The sequence below is a fragment of the Sminthopsis crassicaudata genome, chromosome X, assembly GCF_048593235.1.
Source record: "Sminthopsis crassicaudata isolate SCR6 chromosome X, ASM4859323v1, whole genome shotgun sequence".
Taxonomy (NCBI): domain Eukaryota; kingdom Metazoa; phylum Chordata; class Mammalia; order Dasyuromorphia; family Dasyuridae; genus Sminthopsis; species Sminthopsis crassicaudata.
Window position 1 is genome coordinate 5,900,725 of NC_133623.1, and position 21,599 is coordinate 5,922,323.

Sequence of the window (21,599 nt, forward strand, 5' to 3'; positions counted from 1 at the left end):
CTCCTCTCTCCCTCCTCCTCCTCCTCCACCTCCACCCTCCCTCCTCCTCTCCCCCTCCCCTCGGTCCCCTCCCCTCGGTCCCTTGAGCAGTCTCCTCCTGCCGAGCGGAGCCAGCTCCGGGCACAGCCCCTGGGGACGCGGCTGCTTCCCCTCCCCAGCCCCGAAGAGCAGCTGCAGCGGCCGGCGGCCGAGGGACAGCGCTAGCGACAGCGGCGGCGGCGGCGGCGGCGGCGGCAGGTCAGGCGGCGCGCCGGGGGCCGGCGAGGTGCGGTCCGCCCGCGACCTTGGCCGTCGGGGGGAGCCCCGGGGCTGGGGGGGACGTTGCTCGGGGCCGGGGGGGCGGGGGAGGTGGGGATGGAGATGGCCACGGGGATCCCCCCCAGCCCCGCTCCGGGTCCGAGCGAGGGATGGGCGTGAGTTTGTGCGTGTGTATGTGTGCGGACGCTCCCGGCTTTGTTCCCCCCCATCCCCAGTGCACACGCACACACACACACACACACACACACGCACACGCACACGCCCGGCTGCGGCCCCGCAGAGCCGGGGGAGGGGACAGCGGAGGAGGGAAAGGACCCAGGGTGTGTGTGTGTGCGCGTGTGCGTGTGTCTATTTCAACGTGTCTTTGTCACTGTGGACGTGTTCCTAGGGTCCGTGTCGATGTGGCTCCGGATTTTGGTGCGTCCGTGCCGACTGGCTGTCTTTGTGTGTGTGCGTGCGTGCGTGTGTGTGTGTGTGTGTGTGTGTGTGTGTGTGTGTCGGGGCATCGGGCTGATCTGGATGGGAGGGAGCCCGGAGGGATGGGACCCACCTCCCCCCCCCCAGGGGGCAGCCCAGAGAGCCGGGAGCTTTTGGGAGGCCCGAGCCTGGCCTGGCCCGCTCTCGGGGGGAGGAAGGGGAGCTCGGCTTTCCCAGGGGCTCCCCGCCGCTGCCCCCTTGTCTCCTCGCCTCCGGGACTCTGGCCGGGCGCACGCACACGAAAAGGGAGCGGGGCCTTCGGGCCCGCGGGGAGCCGGGTGTCTGGCCAGAAGCCTGCGTCGGGCGAGCCTGGGGGGCGGGGTGGGGGTGCCGGGGGAGCGGCTCCGGAGGGGGGGGAGCAGGCTGAGGAGGGGCCGGGAGATCAGGCCATGGCGGGGGGCGTTGGAGCTAGAGCTGGCCGCCCGGGGGAAGAGAAGGGCCGGAGGGCCGGCCTGGGGAAGGGCACGCTTTACCGGCGACGCTTCTGGAGGGGGCGTCCATGGGCCCGACTTTGAATTGGGAAAGCCGCTTCCCAGCTTGGCACCAAAGCTCCGGGTGCCCTTTTTCTTCCTGTCTAATAAGGGGCTTTTGCCCGTCTGCCGGCATCGCCCTGATGCCAGAGGGCAGACAGAGGGGCAGTGAGGGAGAGCCAGGCCGGCCCCTGACCTCTTTTTCCAGTTTTGGGTCCAGAGCCTCGGGCTCGGGACTGGCCCTGCACCCACCAGGGGCTCCCCGGGACTCTGAGCTCCAAGACCCCAACGGAGCTTTTCTCCTGTTGGGCGCAGCTCTGGGATCCTGGGAGTGAGGTCATCGTTGAGGATCCGTGCAGCCCGGGCTTGTCCCGCCACCCGGCTCGGGCTCGGGCTCCGGCTCCGGCTCCGGCTCCGGCTCCGGCTCCGTGGCTCCAGTCCTTTTTGGCCCTGGCATCGACATGCTGGGGAGCCGGAACCGCCTTCGGAGCCCAGGAGACCGAGCTTGCCGGGCCCGAGGAGGCTCTCTGGGCTCCTGGGCTTTGGAAGGGGTGGGGTGGGATGCGCAGAAAGCCTGGCTGGGACTGGGAGAGCCAGTCCAACTCCTAAAGCGGGAAAGGGCCGCTAAAATCATATGACTTGTCTAAGGTCACGCAGCTCATTAAGATATCTGAGGTTCAAACCTAGGTATTCTGACTCCAAATGCATTGTACCTCAAACCAACTCCGGGGAGCATCGGTCCCGGGAAAGTGGGGGCCGTCGGACTCGAATGCCCCATGTCCGGGTGAGAGGCCTGGAGTTGGAGGCCCGAGTCTCCAAAGCACTAGTGGTCCCTGAGCCTCTCTGGTAGTGCCAGGGGGTGGGGAAGTGGGGAGTCACTGAGTGGATGAGCCAGAACACCTGGGTTCTAGGCTCACCTGGCCAGCTCTGGCTAACCTCTGTCTGATATCCTTTTTTTTTTTTTTTTTTTTTTTTGGATTTGCTCTCTGAGGGCCCTCAACTTCATGAATCTGTTGGGCCTTTCCTGGGCTGGGAGTTTACCCTTCTTTGAGGGTTGGCCAGATAAGCTTGCCTAGAAGGCAGAAGGGGCTTGGGCTCAGATGACCCCTTTGTTATTTGCTAGCTGTGACCAGAAGCCAGATAAGGTTTTTTGGGGGGGCTCCATTTTCTTCTCCATAAAATGGGAGTAATATTGGTCTTCCAACCTTGGCCTCCTGGAAAGGAGCGCTGAGAAAAGATTTAGAGGGATGAGAACAAGCTCCATCATTTCCCCAGTCTCTTCTTTCGCTGCATCCCAACCCCTTCATTTTACTTCGGGCCCAAGAGAAAATCGGGACCCCGAGAGAGGAAGGAGGGGATCGCCTGAGTCAGGGGCAGAGTAGGAAATCCAGGTGCCAAGCAATGTCATTCTTCCACAGGAGCAATCTCTAACCCTCAACCCCACCCCACTTCCCCCATTTGGAAAATCAGGGAGTTGGATTTGATAAACTCTGATATTCTACTGTCCTGAGTTCTTTCCCCTCTGTAGGCCTCAGTTTCCCTTTCTGTCAAATGAAAGTGTTGGCTTAGATCATCTCTCTTTCTCCCATAATTGCGGTCTCTAATAACCTCCATCCCACCCCACTTTCCCCATTTGGAAAATCAGGGAGTTGGATTTGATAAACTCTGCTGTGTCCTCTGTTTCCCTTTCTGTAAAACGAGAGTGTTGGACCGCTCTGGCTCTAAATTCTCCTTCCCCCTGGGAGAGAGCAGCCCCCTGGGTGGTTTCGGGGTCTCCGGGAGATCCCCGGATGCAGGAGGGCGCCGGCCTATTTCCATCCCCAGCCCGCTGCCATTTCTAGGGCCCAAAGTTTGAGAGTGACCCGCCTTGAGCATCATCTCCACTGAGGGCTCCCCGCAGACCAGGGAGGAAACCCTGCAGCTAGCTGAGGCCCGAGCCACTCAGGGTTGAGCCGTGGAGAGCTGAGGTCTCAGCAAAACCACAAGTCGGACGCGTTAATGGCTCCGGCACTGGGAACCATTCAGCCGGGAGCTCTAACCCACCTACCTTTGGCCAGCTCCGGCGGGAGCCACAAACAGCCCCTGCACTGAGTCAGCCACTCCCTCCTTCACTTACTCATTCACTCCCTGGCTCACTCTTTCATTTCCTCCTTCATTCATTCCCTGAGCCCTTCATTCATTCCCTCCCTCTGCCCTTATTCATTTATTCACCAGCTTGGGAACTCATTCATCCACTCCCTCCTTCATTCATTCACTTTCTCCTCTCCCTCATTGGCTGGACAGTTTTGCCATGCCTACTGTGTGCCAGTTCCCGGCCGAAGTGGAGCCTGGCGTCCTTCCCCGAGGTCTCACTGTGCGCTTGGGAGGGGACCGAGGCACAGCTAGAACCCACTGGGTTCCAGCCCCTGTTGTAGGGAAGAGACTTGGGGAGGGGCCGCCCGGAGCTTGCTTCCGCCGGAGAAGGTGCACGGGGGAGTCCCGGTGCGAGGGCTCTCTCTCCCAGTGGCCCAGGAGCAGCTGGGCTGGCCGGGTGAGTGATGATGAAGGCAGGCCCCAGTGAATGAGGATGGTGGCAGTGGGGCTTGGGAGGAGGTGACCTTGGATAAATCCTTTTCCCTTCTGGACTTGGGTTGGCTCATCCCTCTCAAAGAGGCTGGCTTCATGTCTGGACTGCTTCCAACACAGCCTGCCGGAGCCGGGCCCTCGGTTTTCTCCCCTGGGTGAGCCGGGGCTTGTCCCTTGGTCATCATACCCAACTGCTACCCACCCTGGGCTGGGGGCGCGGGGCTTCTGTCCCTTCCCCAAGCCAGGGAAGGTCACAGACCGGGCCAGGACGATTTAGTGCCTCATGGATGCTGGCAGAGACGCTCACTAGCTGTGTCACCCTGAGCAAATCCCCTCTTTCAGCCTTATTTTTCTCCTCTGGAAAATGGGTATAATCTTTGCACTGCCTCCTTCTCGGGGATGTTGGGCTTTGTAAACTTCAAAGCGCTTGAGGAATTGGAGCTACTTCTTGGCGCCCAGAGGCCAGAAGTCCTAGGGGAAGGCCCTCAGCACATTGGGAGGGGGCTTCCTCCAAGGAGGCCTTGACCCAGAACCCCCCAGGCTGCGGCTTTCTTTGGTGGGAGGACCTGGTGGATGGACCCGTTCACCTCCAGAAATGTTGGCGCCTTCTGGGAGGCTGGGGTGGCACAAAGCCTGGCAGAAGAGTTTGATGACTGCTTGCGAGTCGGTGGGGATGTCCTTGCCCTCTCTGTGCTCTAGTTTTCTCATTCATAAACTGGGTATTCTAGTAAACTTGATCTCTGGGAGCCTTTCCATCGGACATTTTGTGATCCTAAATCCCTGTTCTCTCTCTACAAAGTGTGTGTGTGTGTGTGTGTGTGTGTGTGTGTGTGTGTGTGTGTGTGTGTGTGTGTGTGTGTGTGTGTGTTTGTGTGTGTGTGTGTGTTTGTGTGTGTGAGTGTGTGTGTGTATGTGTGTGTTTGTGTGTGTGAGTGTGTGTGTGTATGTGTGTGTTTGTGTGTGTGTGTGTGTGTTTGTTTTGCAAACTGGGAGAGATGCAGCTCCAACCGGGTTCCCTCCTAGCTCCAACATTCTCTGATCCTAAATTATTCGGGACCTCAGTTTCCCTCTCTGTAAAATAAGGAGCGCGGGGTCTAGTGAATGGTCTCCAAGGAAGGGGCCGTGGCAACTGGCAATCCCAGGATCCTCTGATCCTCTGGGGACGCGGGCTGGCGCCATCACTGTGGGCCATTTGAACAATCCTGGGGGCAGCTGCTTGGGGTGTCTCGGCTGCCTGAGCTGGGGAGAAAGGAGACAGTTCCCTCGCTTAGAATGAAAAATTGATGAGCTCAATGGGGCTAAGAAAGCCTAGTTCAGCAGGTGGCCAACGGAGCCTGGGAGGGAAGGGGAGGGGCGGACTGGGAGGGGCCCTGGGGGAGCCTGAACTGGGGGCTCCCCGCTAGCTGTATTCTTATGCTAAGCCCGCCATCTGCTCTGTTCTGGCTGCCCAGCCCCTCCTCCCCCCCAGACCCCTGGTTTCTAATTGTCCTAGGAGGCCCTGTGGCTGTTGAATGTCACTAGAATTGAGGCCCTGGCTGGGGGCTGGGGTGGGCTGGAGGGGGGGGGAGGCAGGGCTGAATCCTCGAGACGGAAATGGGGTTGGGCAGAATAGAATCTGAATGGACTGCTGTTCTTTTGGTCCCCAGCTGTTGGGGATATGTAAGTGTAATATAAAGAAGTCGCCTTGAAAATATACTGGCCCTGAAGGCAGAAATAGACCTGGATTCAAATCCCAATTCTAATGCTTATTAGCCTTGTGACCACTCTGGAATTCTGGGAGTCTCCAGGCTGAAAGGGATCTCAGAAACCATTCAGTCCCATCCATCTCTTTGGGAAAAAAAAAAAGGTTTTCTTTTTTCTTCCTCCTCCCACCCCCTAAAAAAAAAGGAGAACCCCCCTCCCCCCCAAACCAAATCCTTGTAACAAACCTGTATAGAGAAGCAAAAGCAATCCTTGAATTGTCTACACCTGAAAAAGAAGGTCTCCACTCGCACTCAATCCTCTGGAGTTGTGGTGATTTTTGGTGGGGATCAGAGTTTCAAAGTTGGCTTTTTGTTACCCTGTTGCTGCCATCCGCCATATTGTTCTCCTTGCTCTGCTCCCTTCCCCTCTGCCTCAGTTCATCCAAATCTTCTCAGGTTTCTCTAAACTGATTCCTTCATCATTTAGGATGGCACACTAGCCTATCCCACGTGATGAGCCCTCCTTACTTTCCAGTTATTTGCTACCATAAAAAGAGTGACTACAAGCAATTTTGGACATCTGTTTCTTTGAGCTCCTGGAGGATATAGCTAACCCTGGTAGTTATTACCGGGTTAAAGGGTTTGAACAGTTATTGAATAACTTTATAGGCATATTTTTTTTTCCCAAAATGGCCGAACCAATCCACACTTCCACCAGCAGTGAGTGACCGTGCCCATTTCTCTACAGCCCTTCCAGTATTTGTCGTTTTTCTTTTTCATCAACTCTTGCCAGTCTGTTGAGTACGAGGTGGACCCTCAAGAGTTGTTTTCATTTTTCTTTCTCTAATTATTAGCCATCTGGAGCATTTTTTCACATGGCCATTGGTTGCTTAGATTTCTTCCTTCAAAATGGCTTCATTATCTTTTGTGTTCATAGCTTTTGACCACATTTTAATCAGTTCCTTATATGTCTTAGAAACAAGACCTTATCAGAAAAATTGGCTGCAAAGACTCCCCCCATTTATCTGCTTCCCTTCTAGTTTTAAAAGCTAGATTAAAAATTCATTAAAAATTCATTTTCGTTTGGGTGAAACCTTTTACATTTTTTGTTAATTATTTGTTACATTATTTTGTTAAGTAGAATATGTGTGTACATATTTATACACTTCTCTTGCTACACAAGAAAAATCGGATTTAGAAAGAAGGTAAAAATAACCTGGGAAGAAAAACAAAAATGAAAGCAAACAAGAACAGAGTCATTTACATTTTTTGTAACCAAAGCCATCTATTTTGCTTTCTCTGACCTCTAACCTTTGTTTTTCATGAACTCTTTCCCCCCATCCATAGATCTTATAGATAATTTCCTCCTTGCTCCTCTTATCTGTTTATGAGGTTCCCCTTTATATCTATCATATACCCATTTGGAGCTTATCTTAGTTTGTGTTTGGAGATTTTGGTCTATACTTAGTTTCTGCCAAATTACTTTCCGGTTGTTCCAGTAGGTTTTTTTTCCCCCTGAGGCCCAGAGCTAGGAAGTGATGTGTCTGAGGTTGGATTTGAACTCGGGTCCTCCTGACTTCAGGGCTGGTGCTCTATCCACTGCGCCACTTACTTAGCTGCCTCTGTTCCAGTAGTTTTTGACTAAATTATTTGTGACCAACTGTACCCTTAACAAGTAGTCAATGAATGCAGTCTTTCCTTAAAATCCTCTAGCTATCATGGCTCCTTTCAGTCTTATGTAAGCTAAACATCCCATTTTCCTTCAGCTGATCCTTATATGGCCACACTTTCCATTCTTAGCATCCTTTTGGTCATCCTGTACCATTGTCTCTCTGCCTTTCCTAAAATGGACCCAGACCTGAACGTTGTGTTCCAGATGTGGTCTGATAAAGGCCGACTATAATAAAAATGGTCTCCTTTGTTCTGGACATTATGCCTCTTAGCAGAGCCTAAGATCTTGTCTTTTTCTTTTAGCTTGCTCAGATTGAGCTTGAGGTTCACTAAGACGCCAAGATTTTTTTCTAGTCAATTTTTTTTTCTTCCCATGTTACCCTTCCTTTCTTGGGTTTTTTGAACCCAAGGGCAGATCTTTTAATTTAGACTTCCTACATTTCATAATGGATTTAGCTCATTGCCCTAGCTCAACGAGGGACTTTTAGATCTTGTCATTTACTTTGTGATCGGTCCCAAATTTGTGCTATCTTAAAATCTGACAAACATGCCTTTATCAAAACCATTGATGAAGATATGGGACAGCATCAAGGCGAGTTCAGATCCCTGGGGTACTCGATTGGATACTTCCTTCCAAAATGACATCATTACAGTAATTATTGCTCTTTGCGTGTAGTCATTTGACAACTTTGGTGGTTTTGTTCTTGCGCTTTGTGGTTTGGTTCTGTCTTTTGTTTTGTTTTGTACTGTTGTTGTGTTTTGTGGTTTCCTACTGACTTCTAGCGCACATCTCACCATCTTTATTTCCCCAGGCACAGGATGAGAACCGTTGTCAAATGCTTAACTAAAATCTCGGTTTACCGGGTCTGCAGTATTTCCCTGAACCTTCCAGGGCAGTCACGCTGCCCTCAGACAGACTCGAGGTGGGTTTGGCAAAACCTATTCTTGTTGACTCCAGGCTGGCTCTTCCCATTGCTCCCAGGAGCATTCCAGAGTTTTGTAAGCAATGTCAGTCAAGCTGACTAGTCTGTAGTTTGCTGATCCTATTAGATTTCCTCCAGCCTTTAAAGCAAATGGGACACATCCATTTCCAGACCTGTGGAGTCCTTTTTCTTCTTCTGTGATGAACACTATCACACTCCCTGCACTGGATATTCCAATCTTACTCTTCTTTCTTCAACTTTTCCCACATTCATTCTTCCCCCCCCCCTTCCTCTCAGCAAAGAACCTTTACTTTATACTTTTTTTAGGAAAAAAATAGAGGACATTGACCTTGAGCTCCCTGCTTTCCACTACCCTACACCTCCCAATCCTTCTGAGTCATCTTCCATTATGTTGTTTGCTCCCTGTTGAGGAAAAGGCAGCCTCTTCAAGGCCAGTGTATCTCATTGTGCCCTTGAACCATCCCCTCCCATCTACTTTGGAGTTTACGCCCTCAGGTACTCAGTCCCTTTCTCATTTTTATATTTTCTTTATTCCCTCCGCCCTTTTTGGCTCCTTACAAACCTGCTCATTCTTTCCTTCCTCTCTGGACTCTTCTTATTTCTTATCTTTCTTATCTTCTGGGCTTTTCTGGTTGTCATGATCTCAAAACTTTCTCACTCTAGAAGATCACTGCATCTCAGCAACCTTCCCACCTGTGGTTATTTGATTGGTCAGTTCCTTGTGGAACCTCCTTTTTTTTTTTTTTTTTATTGCTTTTTCCTGAGGCTGGGGTTAAGTGACTTGCCCAGGGTCACACAGCAAGGAAGTGTTAAGTGTCTGAGGGTCGATTTGAATTCAGGTCCTCCTGACTTCAGAGTGGCTGCTCTATCCACTGCACCACCTAGCTGCCCCTGGAACCTCCTTTTCTTTTTTGAGACCGAGTCTCCTCATGTCACCCAGTCTGGAAGTGCACTGACCCTGAACAGATCTGATCCCATTACTACTCAGCGTGGGAATTTTGACCTTCTCCATTTCCAACATTGGGTACTTTACTTACTTCTCTGTGGGCAGCCCGATGGCCACGTACTTCCAGGGGCTCAATATAGCGCTGCCAGACTTAGTCTAGCTCAACCCATTAGAATTCAGAGATCAACTCCCTTAGGCGATGGGATTATAAGCGGGAGCCATCATCACATTCAGCCAGAACCTCCATTTTGAAAAAGTACCCAGGCCAGCCATGTTCATGCCTTTATTCCTCTTTGCTCTTCCCTCCCGAATCTCTGGACTTCTTTCTCCAGCATGGCTCAGAACCCCCCAGAAGATCTATGTGCACTAAGGGCCCTCAGGCCCTCTTTTCTCAGCTGGGCCCTGCCTGATTGGAGGGGAGCTTTCCCTTTTCTGGGTTGTCTTTCTCCTTTATGATGGACAATGGCGAGGGCCATCTTTGTTTTGGGCTGTATTTGTATTGCCCAGACTTAGCCCAAGGGACTCCTTAATGAATGCTTGTTCCCTTGACCTGTCCCTTAAAGCCCTTTTACTTTATCTTGAAGCATTCTCCATTTCTGGTCTCCTACAACCAGCCAAGCTCCTAGAAAGGCTTCTGCTTCATCTCGAAGAGTTCACTTTTCTAGCCTGTTCTCTTCTCCATCAGTCATTCAATTTATCAGACAAGAAACACTGTGTGCCAGGCACTGTGCTAGGTGATAAGAATACAGAAGCCCAAATGAAAGAGTCCCTGCCTCCATTCCTTGAGATCTGACTTCTGGACACCCTACTTAACTGAAGGCACTCTCCCCAAGGTTGTCAATGCAATGGTCTTCGGTCACTCCTCATGTCACGTGGCATCTCTGCTGTGGGTGACTTCTGCCCTTGCTGGCCATCCCCTCCACCCAGGTGCTCTGGTCTCTTGGCCTTTCTGGGTTGCTGCCCTCTTCCCTGCCTGGGTGACCTTTGGCAGTCTCTTTTGCTTGAATCATCACTTTTCCCCCTGGTCCCCATCCCTCAAGCGTGATTGCTCCCTGAGGTTTGGACCTCTCCTCTTTGCATTTTGCATTGTCTTTCTCAGTGACCCCATCTGCTCCCAAGGGGTCAATTATTGGTACCCAGACGCTTTTAATCTATCTACGAAGCCCTCATCTCTTTCCCGAGCTGGCTCTCGTTGACAGCTGCCTGCCCTGGATTTCGATCGGGGTGTCTCGCAGGCACCTCAAGCTCGATGTGTCCAGAGACGAACTGATTATTCCGTTCCCCTTCCGTCCACTCCTTTGCCCCCAGACCTCTCTGTTCTTGTCCAGATTGCCGCCATCCTTAACTGCCCATAGCTGACAAAGGCACACTAGTTCAACGTCAACTTGTCCGCTTTGGTTGGGTTGTACATCAAAATAATATGGGATGGGACTGGAAAGATGGGGGGGGGGGCTGATGAATTTGGACTTTTTATTGATGGTTGATTGCTGGTGGTATAGCACATAAAGGCCGGTAGGTTCAAAGTTGACCTCAGACACTTACTAACCGTGACCTTGGACAGATGATAGAACTTCTATTTGCCTCAGTTTTTTCATCTCCAAAATGGGGACCATGACAGCATCTGCCTCTCAAGGACCAAATGATACTATTACAAAAAGTGTTTAGCAAAGCCCAGTGGTACCCAGAAGATGCTCTCTAAATGCGTGCCCCTTTCCCTAATGCCCCCTTCTTGGTGGGCATACATTCAGATCTATAGTTCCTCTCCTTCCCAACCCTAACGCTACCCCAAAAAATGGGCTCTAGGAAGCGCAAATAATGGAAGAAATGGATGTCTCCAGTGGCAATTAGAAAAACTCTTAGATCATCTAGCCCAGTGAGGGCAAACTTAGAAAACCACAAAGTAACATTACATATATTGTATTGAATTTTTATTTGGTTTGTTAAAACATTTCCCAATGGTCTTTTGATAAGATTCCAGCAGTGATTTAGGGGCCTACCATTAAGTAAGTTTGACACCTTTGATTAGCTTAGCCTCTTTTAGAGATGAGGAAACTGAGGCCTAAGTAGGAAAAAGGAACTCTGGGTCATGGATAGTCAGGGTTGCAAGGGTCCTTGGAGGCTATCCAGAGGAAGAAACTGAGGTAGAGAGGACGGGCAACACCAAGTGATAGAACTGAGCCTTGAATGAAAGGATTTTCACCACACATTTGGTCTGCATTTGGGGCTCTTGTCTCACTGCGCCATTGCTGGGGCTAGGGGATGGTTTGATTCCGTTCCACAACACTGGCTAAGTGCCAACTCCATTCTGGGCACATGTTCGGTGCCAGAGAGGTGAAAAAAGCCCAGTTTCTCCTTTGTCTGAGAGAAACTTATATTCTATCAGCAGAGAGACACTTGGTCCCCAGAGAAGTGGCTGGTTGGGGGTGCAGTTGGCAGTTGGGCAAATCGAAAAGGCAAAGCCAAGTGCTTGGTGAAAATTCAGGGGGGAATCTTTTCACCCGGAAGCTACAGAGAGCACTTCCTAACCTAGGTGATGTCTGGGGTGAGCTGGGAAGGAGCTTCAAAATGGAAGAGAGAAGAAGGAGGGCAGTGGAGACCTAGGGGAGGGGAGGAGAGGGGAAGGTAGAGGGGGGAAAGAAAAGGAGAAAGGAGAAGGAGGAGGAGGAGGGGAATAAGGAGGAGGAGGAGGGGGAGGAAGGAAAGGGGTGAGGGGGAAGAGAATGGGGAGAAAAGAAGGGGAGGAGAAGGAGGGGGAAGGGGGAAGAAAGGGGGAGAGAAGGAGGAGGAGCAGCTCACATTTCCACAGCTCTCTGGGTGCAGCCCTTAACTGTCTATTGTCTCATTTGGGTCTGACTCCCACCCCCTGAGGTAGAGGCCACAAGTGTCAGCAGTAATCTCACCCCAACCTGAGGCTCCTTGTAGGGTATTGATCTGTCCCAGGACACACGGGGAGCCGTGTCCGAGGGTCTGGGGCCCTGGAAAGTGCCCCGTGGCCAGCCCGCTGGGTGCTGCCTGGGACAGTGCAGGGGGCCGGCAAAGGGTGCTCAGCAGCCAGGTCTTATTGTTTTGAATTGAAGAGGAAAAAAGCAATCACAGAGACAGAGAAATATATAGTGAGCTGAAGAGAGAAGAAGGGAGGGAAAGAGAAAAGGAGCAAGAGAAATACTGAGGAAGAGGACAGAGGAAGGGAGAGACACACACAGAGATAGACAGAAAGGAAGGAAGAGACAGAGAGAGAAAAGGGAGGGAAAAAAGGAGAGAGATTCAGAGGAAGAGGACAGAGAAAAGGAGAGAGACAGAAAGAGGGACAGACAGAGAGATAGAGATAGAGACAGAGATGCATACAGAGATTAACAGAGACACAGACATACAGACAAGAGGGGAAGGGAGAGAGATAGACGTAGCACAGAGACAGACAGAAGAGTGGAGAGACAGGGAGACAGGGAGACAGAGCCAGATAGGCAGAGACAGATATAAAAAGAGAGAGCGAGAAAGGGAGGAACAGTTTCTGAAAGCCATGGGATCATGGGGTATGAGAGCTGGAAGGTCTGGGTCTGGGGGCTGGCCATGTCCATCTCTCTGATGAGTGGAAGGCAGCTTCAAAGCCTCCCTGGAAAGAGCTCTCTGGGCTGGGCCCTCTGGAGATGTGGCTCCATCTCCTGACTTTGCAACTGACTTGTGTGCAAGTTCCTTCCCATTTCTGGGCCTCCCTTTTCCAGCTGCAAAATGGGAAAAGGGTGGACTAGAGGATATTTAAGATCCAATTCTGCTCTGATGTCCTGAGATTCTGGGTCCTTTCCCCATGTCTACAATGGAGGAGGTTTGACTTTAAGGTTTACCAGGGCATAAAATGTTTTTTTTTCATTTGAAACTCCTTGAGATAGGGGCTATTATTCCTATTTTGCAGATGAGGAAACTGAGGCTCAGAGGGGCTTAAGGTTCAGTTGCATCTGAAACAACATTTTTGCACCTGGTCTCCTTAACATCCAATCTGGCAGTCCATCTACTTATTGTGAGCCGTAATCTCTCTTGTAGCCCTAAAATCAGTTATTTCCTTTCTTTGGGCCTGAGGTTCCCTGTCTGTGAAATGGGCATTGGGAGTGAAATTCAAGGTGCTTCCCTACCCCAGAAAAGCTGGGATATCCAGGGAGGAAGCTGCCAGGGTGGAGGGAGAGCTCTCTGCAGAAGAGGCTGAGCCTGGGCGGGAACATTGGGTCTAATTCACCAGAGATACAGAAGTCTTTCCTGTTCAAGTAGATCTGTCCCTGAATTCCCTAGACCCCTGTAAGGGCAGCAGAGATGACCCCCCTAAAGGGAGGGCACCCAGGGCACCGAGGAACCAACCAGTAATTTTCCATTTCCCTTGGAGCTGGGAAGGGACCTCAGAGAACAGGTAGTTCAATGTCTTGCTGGACAGTCTTAATCCCCAGAACATCCTTGGCAAGAGGTTATCTGTTGACTGGAACTTTGGGAATCATGTCAACGCGTTCCCTGAAGGACGGCCCCAGCCTCTGGGGCCCCTCTTTCGTGGCCTTTCCTTGTTCTCTTGGCCGTTTTCCCCATTCCATCTGTTGTCCTGGCCTCAGGACCAAGGTCATTTGTCTTATCGTGTCCCAGGCTCAGTTTCTTTTTTTCTTTCTTTTTTTTTCCCTTTTTTTTTTGACCCAGGGAGCTTGGGATGACTCTGGAAGCACCCCACATTCTTCTTGATCAGTAGCTCCATTAGGGAAGTGGGGAGGCAAATGCTTTGGCTTCCAATTCTGGCTCTGCCATTACCTAATTGTAACCTTAGTTAAATGGCTTCCCACTAGACCTCAGTTTCCCCTTCTGCAAACTATTAGTTACCCTCCAAAGGCCCCGATTTCAGCTCTGATGTTTTATTGTCCTAAATGGCCTCAGTTTGTTCTATTGTGTGGTCTCTGAGGACCCCAATTTTTCTGCCTCCTTGCCTTTGCCTCGATGGCGTATCCTACGGTGACAGACTTGGCCCCGTCCCAGAGACGGCCTACTTTCCCATGAAGAGCATGGGATTGGGGAAGGGGCCGGGTTGCTTGTCCTTTTTGAGCTCTGGGTGGTTCTCAGGCCCCGAGACAAGAAATACACGGAGACACATTCACACCCACACCCACGCCCCAAAGAGTGTGCACACACTTGAATGCACACACGCATGCATACATACACACACATGAACGAACACACACACAGGCTGGGTCCTGCTGAGGGGTTGTCAGGACAACCAAAACTCCAGGCATCTCTATGTAGAGCTCCCTTCGCCAGCCTAGCCAATCCCCAGACTTGGCTCTCGACAAAGCTGAGCCCAGCCAATTGTGGGGGAGGAGGGCCTGACTGAGGCTGCCATCACTGAGGCCCACAGAGGGGTACTCAGGACTGCAGGAGCGCTCTGGGAGACAATTGAGCCCACTTTCTTCATTTTACAGAGGGGAGAACTGAGGCTCAGAGAGAAGAAGGCCTTAGTATTTATTGTAGTATTTAAGGGCAGGAATCAGCTCTTTAAAGATCCTTCAATGTAACCCTGCCATTTTTCAGAGAGAAAATTCAGGCTAGGAAAGGGTTGGGAATCATTGGGAAACATCTTAAAGATCTCAGCTGGACTCGATCCTCTTGGCGACCATTGGGTCAAACTGCCTCATTCTCCAGATAAAGAAACCGAGGCTGTGACAGAGAGACACTTAGGACCCCAGGAACCAAGGAGTCTGAAAACTCATCAGGGTCTTAATTGGCTGTTATTAGGTCCACTTCTTTCATTTTAGAAAGAGGGCAAACATTGAGGATCCTGGGATATCAATGACCTTGAAGTATTATGCTTGGAACCAGAACCTTTCAGAGTTGAGCAGGTCCAACCTGATCATTGAAAGAGAGGGGAACTGAGGTTTTGAGAGATGGGCCTTTGGAAACAAAGCTTGGAGGTGAAATCAGGGCCTTTAGATACTATTGGATCCATTATTTAAAAGGAGAAACTAGGGTTCAAAGGGTAAAAGAAATGGCGACATCATGTTTCAATGAGATTCAAGAGAGGGAAATTGAAACCTCGAGAGAGGGAATGTTTGGGAAGAACTGGGGGCGTTAGAGATAATGGACTCCGAACCCCTTGGTGCCGAATGCCGGTGTTTCCTATGTTACCATTAGTAGAAGGCCGGGCTACTCCAAGACCTCAATCTGGGCAAACCACAAAGGTCTCTATAGGAGAACGGCTCCGTTCATTTCTACGCAGGCGTAGGCTGTTTGGGCCCCTGTCCCATCTACAGAGCACCCCCACTACTAGTTGCCTTGCCTGCGTTTTGGTCTGATTCAATCATAATTCACGATAAACTTGGTTCGTTCCCTCATTTCTGCAGGATTTCAATCTCTTTTCAAACTTTGCCTGACTAGAAAGGTTTGCTCCTTCACATGCAGATTAAAATGGACTCCTTAATGGAGGGAAAATGAACTTTAGAATATTGATTTGAAAACTACTGAGAGGACCAGCCCTGAAGTCAGGGGAACCTGAATTCAAATCTGATACCAGTGTCTGAGACCAGACACTTAACTCTTCCTAGTTTTGTGACTGTGGGCAAGTCACTTAACCCCAATTGCCTCAGCAAAGGAAAAAAAACCAAACTATTGAGTTCTGAGCTCTTAATTCCTTCATCCTTCTTCTGTTCCTGGCATTTCCCAGGTACACCCAAACACCAGAGGTAGGGAATACCCATCCCTCAGTTCAAGTCTCAAAAGTAGAGTATGCATGTGGGGCGACTTCTGTCTCCTCACTTTTACCTTCAACCACATGGCTAAAGCCTTCCCAAGTGCCACTATTGCCTTCATTTGGGGACTCTTTGGTGGCTTTGGAGCCCGTATTTGCGGATCGGTAGCTGTCCTCTAATTGGCTAAATCTTGGGAGCTTCTGTGTCATGTCTTGGAGCCATGTCTCAAGAAGACAACAGACAGTTGCTTCAGACTTGCTGGACACAGCAGGGACTCCTCAACTACTCCCCACTTGCCTCCCTGTGCCTTCCTGCGTGGTCTCGCCCCTGAGAGCTTCTGGGGCACCACTGCAACATTCTTGGGAAGACAGGTGGCTCCCTCTTCAGGAAGAGCTACAGATTCAGCTTTCTCCTCTGGCTAATTCTGGCTCACTCTTTCAACACCCTGACAAGGATCAAGTATCTCTTCTTTCATCTCTGATTCTCTCCCCCTCCCCCCCCAATTTGAAGCCTCATGACTGGTTTCTTTAGGAGCCTTTCATTCTCCATACCAACCGGGAACAGGGAGAAATGTTTTTCCAGTCACTCATTTTCTTCTCGAGGAGGGAAATCTGCCTCCACTCCCTCATTTGACTGTGACACAAAAACAAACATCCCACTTGATTCAGGGTACTGCCCAACTGTCCATAGTAGTTGAGTTTTTTTTTTTCTGAGGCTGGGGTTAAGTGACTCACCCAGGGTCACACAGCTAGGAAGCATTAAGTGTCTGAAACTTTGAACTCGGGTCCTCCTGAATTCAAGGCTGGCGCTCTATCCATTGTGGATACAGCGGGCAAAAAAGCCCCTGTGGTATCTTTGGCTGTACAGAGAAAGGTGGGCCTTCTTGGAACAGGGAGGTAAGAGTCGTCCCCACTGTCCCGCCACATCCAGAACATTTGTTCCGTCCTGGATCCCATGCTTTAAGAAGAACATCAGTTTCTTACATCTGACATCTGCTCCCTGCCTCGGCTCCATCTTCTTTGAGCCAGTGACAGTGGCATCCTTATTGTTTCTCAAACATAAATTCTCTGGCTCCCAATTGCACACCTTTTCACTGTCTTTCTTTGAGTCTCACTTTTTGCAAAAAACCTTCCCCAGTCTTGCTCATCTTGGTGCCTTCTCTGAGAGGCCACCCTCAATTTATCCTGTATCCATCTGGTTTATACATAGTGGTTTGTCTGTTTCCCTCATTGGATCGGGAGCTCCTTGAAACCAAGGACTGTCTTTTGTCTTTTTTGTCTCCCCACCACTTAGCATAGTTGTCACTTAATAAATGTTTCTTTGAGAAGTTGGGGAGTTTTTAGAGAAATGGGATCCTTTCACCAGTATGACAAAGGATCTTAATTCATACCATAGCGGGATTGGTTGAAGAAATTGGGCCTGAAGAGACTCAGATGGGACTCAATAGACATCTTCAAATCTCCAAAGGCCTGTTGTGCAAAGGGTTCCTCCTTTTCTCCAACTCTCGAGTATATCAACTTCCTTGCTTTCTTTTTCAGGTTTCCAATCAAAAGCCATGCTAAGTTTGGTGAGCTAGCATGAATCTGTCCTTAACCAATTTAGACCTTGCCTCTTTACTTGTAGTTCCAGGGAAGTAGATTCATGAAGAGATAGATTAGATGATCTCTGAGGGGCAACTGGGGTAGCTGCTTGGCCCTGGAAGTTCAGAATGAGGCCCAATAAATGGAAACCACAGAGAGATCTGGTTAGGATAGATGTCAGGAACACTCTTTCAAGAAGGAGAGCTGGCAGTTCCAATAGACTTGTGATGGAGAAAGCCATCTGCATCCAGAGAGAGGACTGTGGGAAATGATGATAGATCACAACATAGGATTTCCACTCTTTTTGTTCTTTGCTTGTTCTTTTTTTCTTCATTTTTTCCCCTTTTGATCTGATTTTTCTTGTGCAGCATGATACATGTGGAAATAATGTATACAAGAATTGCACACATTTAATCAATGTTGGATTACTTGCTGTCTAGGGGAGAGGAGAAGTGGAGAGGCATTGAGAAAAATTTGGAACACAAGGTTTTGCAAGGGTGAATGTTGAAAGCGATCTTTGCACGTGTCTTGAAAATTAAAAAAATCTATTATCAAATAAAAAGAAAAAAAGGCAAGCTGGACCCCTCTTTGGGGAGGACCTCCAGATAGTCATTGTGTTGGTGGCTTTGTCGGCTCTCTGGAGTATTTCTCAGGAGCCCTTTTCTGGCGCCTTCTCCATAAAGAACAATGTCTCCCTCATAGTGTGACATAAGAATGTCTTTAGCCAGCTGTTTTTATGACTGGGTAATTGACCTCATCTATATTCCTCCCAGTTTTCTGGGACCTAGAGGTGAAGGAAGAAATGTAAAAGAAAACCTTCTGGTCAAGTAGAAGCGATACTTTTTCCCCCTGTAGTGAAAGGTTTTTCAGTTCTGGCAAAATCACTAGGGGTATACTTGAACACTTGTAGAGATATTTCATGACCTCATGATAAAAAAAAAATCCAATATTTTTGGGGTACTTATGTCAACATCACAGATACTTAGCACATATTATTGGTTACGTAAGATCCATGACAACACTGTGAACATAGAAAAATACAGAGCTATATTTCATAGATCTTTAGTGATTCAGGGCCTTAATTACATTCATAACATGTTACCTACACACATAGCAATAGTGTATTCATACTACTGGCATAGAAGCAAGGGAACATGAAAAGGTTAAAAAAAAAAAAAGTCCGGAGAAAACACATTCTTCTTATTATCTATCATTTTATCAGCATCACCCTTACTTGGAGTAGGTGTTGGCTGGGTGGTTCTAGGCCTTTGTGTTCGACCTCTATCTTTCCATCCTGATGGTTAGTCTACACTGATTATCAGCATCCTCAAATCTCTGAACATGCCGAGTCTAGAACCAGCTGGTTCTGACAAGATATTGGCTTTTTTGGACACTCCCCTCTCAGCTGGATGAAACCCTGGGCAGGAAAGGAGCTATCCGGAGGTTCGGGTCTTTCCCGTGGTCTGGTTGGGGTCTCTTTCTAGCTGAGGTTGACTTGTAGTACACTGTCTCTTGTTTCCCTGAATTGCACATTTTCAATTATTAGCCAACTTTGCCGGTCTCTTTGCAAGTGGTGGTGAGCCTTCGCTTTTCTTCAGAATTTAATTGGTTGACTGTCCATCACTCCTTTCTTATTGCCTCACTGTGGAGGCCAACTCGCTCCCCAAATGGCCGTGAAACGGGGTTTCATTTCAATAGGTCTCTGTGGGGCTTTTTTGTAAACAGGCAAGTTGTTCAATATGTCCCCGTCTCGCTATGAAATAGCTTTCCATTGGTCTACTCCTGTCACTAAATCTTGTACTGACAAACGCAATCAGTTTCAGCTTCCCATCAGTCTCCTGGTACAAGATTGCTTGCAAATGTGGCATTTGGATAAAGGACAAAGGACTTGCTTGGGTCTGCATAAGCAACGCTGGTGCATGGGGGAGAGGTAGTGGACCCGGTCTTGAAAGCTTGTTCGGGTTTTTCATTATGAGGCTATCTGAACGATTTTAGAGAGTTTATTTATTTCAAAGGGAACTTTCTTACTTTGATGCTCCCGATTCTCCTCCATCATTTATCCATGAGCAAGATCATGGAGGTTTCTGAACCAGCAACAGAGCATTTAAAAAATTTGCAATAATGCCCACCAAATGCTCAGAAAAAATCCTTACTTCTCACAGCTTTGGCATGTAGCCGGCCGGTCCTTCTGTTTGCTTTAAGCCAATGCTCACACCTTGATGAGATGTTGTCAGTTGACAATTTCAGACACAGCGCTTCAAGCCCATGCACTGCTCTCTCGCCATTGCTTCCCTCATCCCGGTGTGAGGCCGTCCAAGTACAGCGACGGTTTCCGTTTAGTTTATGTCCTCGGCCACCTTCCACATAAGCCTTGGACAGAGGGCAGGTGCTCTGGAGAAGCCTCTGGGGACACACAGGCTGGGAGAGGAGAATCGTCTTCTTGTCCTCCTCTACCATGGGGATCTGCTAGAATGAGCTGCCTGTGTCCAATACTGAAAACCCCGGGCTGGTTCGTGACAGTGTAGGGGATGTTGAATTTTTGGCACCGGATCCAGGATTAGTTTAATTCTCTTGTTCCAGGTCCAGTAGTGTTTCTTCTCCCTCCCCTCCATCCCTCAGTAGAGGCAATATGTATGATCTACTAATCAGTAATTCCTTCATATGGCTTTTGAGATCTGCCATGACAGCGGGGGGAATTCTTCCTTGATATCTCTTGAGAAAGGAGTCAGAGAGGAGGGTTTGTGGATTGCTCCCGAGGCACATCCCACTCTTATGCCCAGAGTGCTCTCCTTCTCTAGCTTAGTTTCTCCAACCAGTCCCTTCTAGTCTTCAGGCACCAAGTAGTCCGTCAATGGCCAACTTCTCTGGAGGAACCTGCATTTAGGTGACCGGAGTGCTCCCACTTTTTGCTATGGTCTTGTGCGTTCCTGTCCAGGCTGCGTGGATGGTGGGGCAAACGATCAGGGATCCTGTCTCGGCCCCCTGCTCTTTGCCATATTCTGATGAAACTCTGGCTAGGTGGGAGAGGGTCGCAATCCATGACTTCCTTAATGAAGAACTTCACTAAGACTTCCTTGTCTTGCAGCTCACAGAGTCCTATGATTGAAATACAATGTTCACTAGACACTTTGCATCTGGGCTCTGTGGAGACACTCCTGCTCCAGTCCTGGGCCCATGTTACCGGTGGCTCTTACGTGACCTCTGCCCCTTGCCCTGTGCTGGTTCCCAGAGGTTTAAGACCTAGCAACTCTGCATTCCTCTCCTTCTCTCTTTTTCTCTCTGTCCTTCATCTCTGCCAGCTGTGCTTCTGCCATTGTAGGGTGAATCTTTAATTCTCCAAGAGGTAGGCTTCTGTGCCCTGTTCCAGCCCTCTGCAGACTTTCTCTAATCACTTGACTCCGGGCAACAGATGGTGGGTGGTCTTTTGCCCTGCTTCTGTGGCCCCTGGCTGAGAAGTCAGACTTTTCTGTGGTACGTGCTCTTTGCAGGCCCAGGCCCAGGCCCAACATCAATCTTACTCATTCTAGCTCGCCATGGCTTATTTCTTTTCTCTTTCAATACCAGCGCCCTGAGGAGAGCAGACCTCTGTCCATTTGGATCCCTCTGACCTTGCTTGCTTTCTTGCTGCTCAGTCTAGGGGCCTCTATTGTGGTTAGCCATTTGCATTAGAAAGTCAGGGGGGCCTCTCCCTTTTGTGCTGGTAACTGGAAAGCTGCAAATTCAAGCCAAGAGGCCACATATGCATTCCCTCACTTTGCCGCCCAATCCAAGCTGGGCAAAGGGTCAGTTCTTGAGAAGATTCTTCATTTGGACCAGGGAGACCCCTGGGAGAGAGGGACCCTGTACTGAGCAGTGTCTGAGGGTGTGGAAACTTTGTAGGCATTAGTTTGATCCAGTGGCAAACCTTCTCTCCCCATTACAGTTTCAAACTCTCTGAGAAAGCTCTCCTCCTTCCCAGAGAGGCTAAGTGATCAGTTAGTCTTTTCATCCAATTTTCATCACTCCCAGAAGGATTTGAATGATCGGCCTTGAGGACAATTTACAGAAAACAGTCTCTCGCCAATCAGTGATCACTTTACACGTTCCCAAATCACTCATCTTCTTTTACAATGCGTTTTTATATTGAGTTCTAGTTCTAGGTTGAGAAATCCCTCATGTGTTTCTGTATCCGTTGTTCCATAGAGCACATTTCTATGGTTTTGACCTCCATTTTGGCCAATTCTAATGAAAACTGGCTCAGCGAGCAGCAGTCCACATCGCATCCCACGTCCACATCCAGTGGGATGCAATAATAATAAACTCTAA

The 21,599-nt window shown here is 49.5% G+C and overlaps 1 protein-coding gene across 1 annotated transcript in view; it reads left to right on the top strand.

The window, feature by feature from the left end:
- The first annotated feature begins 570 nt into the window (after nucleotides 1-570).
- PAK3 (p21 (RAC1) activated kinase 3) overlaps nucleotides 571-21,599 on the top strand; it is an 85,108-nt gene continuing 64,079 nt past the window's right edge. The window contains 1 exon segment of the mRNA XM_074278495.1: nucleotides 571-675. The gene's annotated coding sequence lies outside the window, so the exon portion shown is untranslated.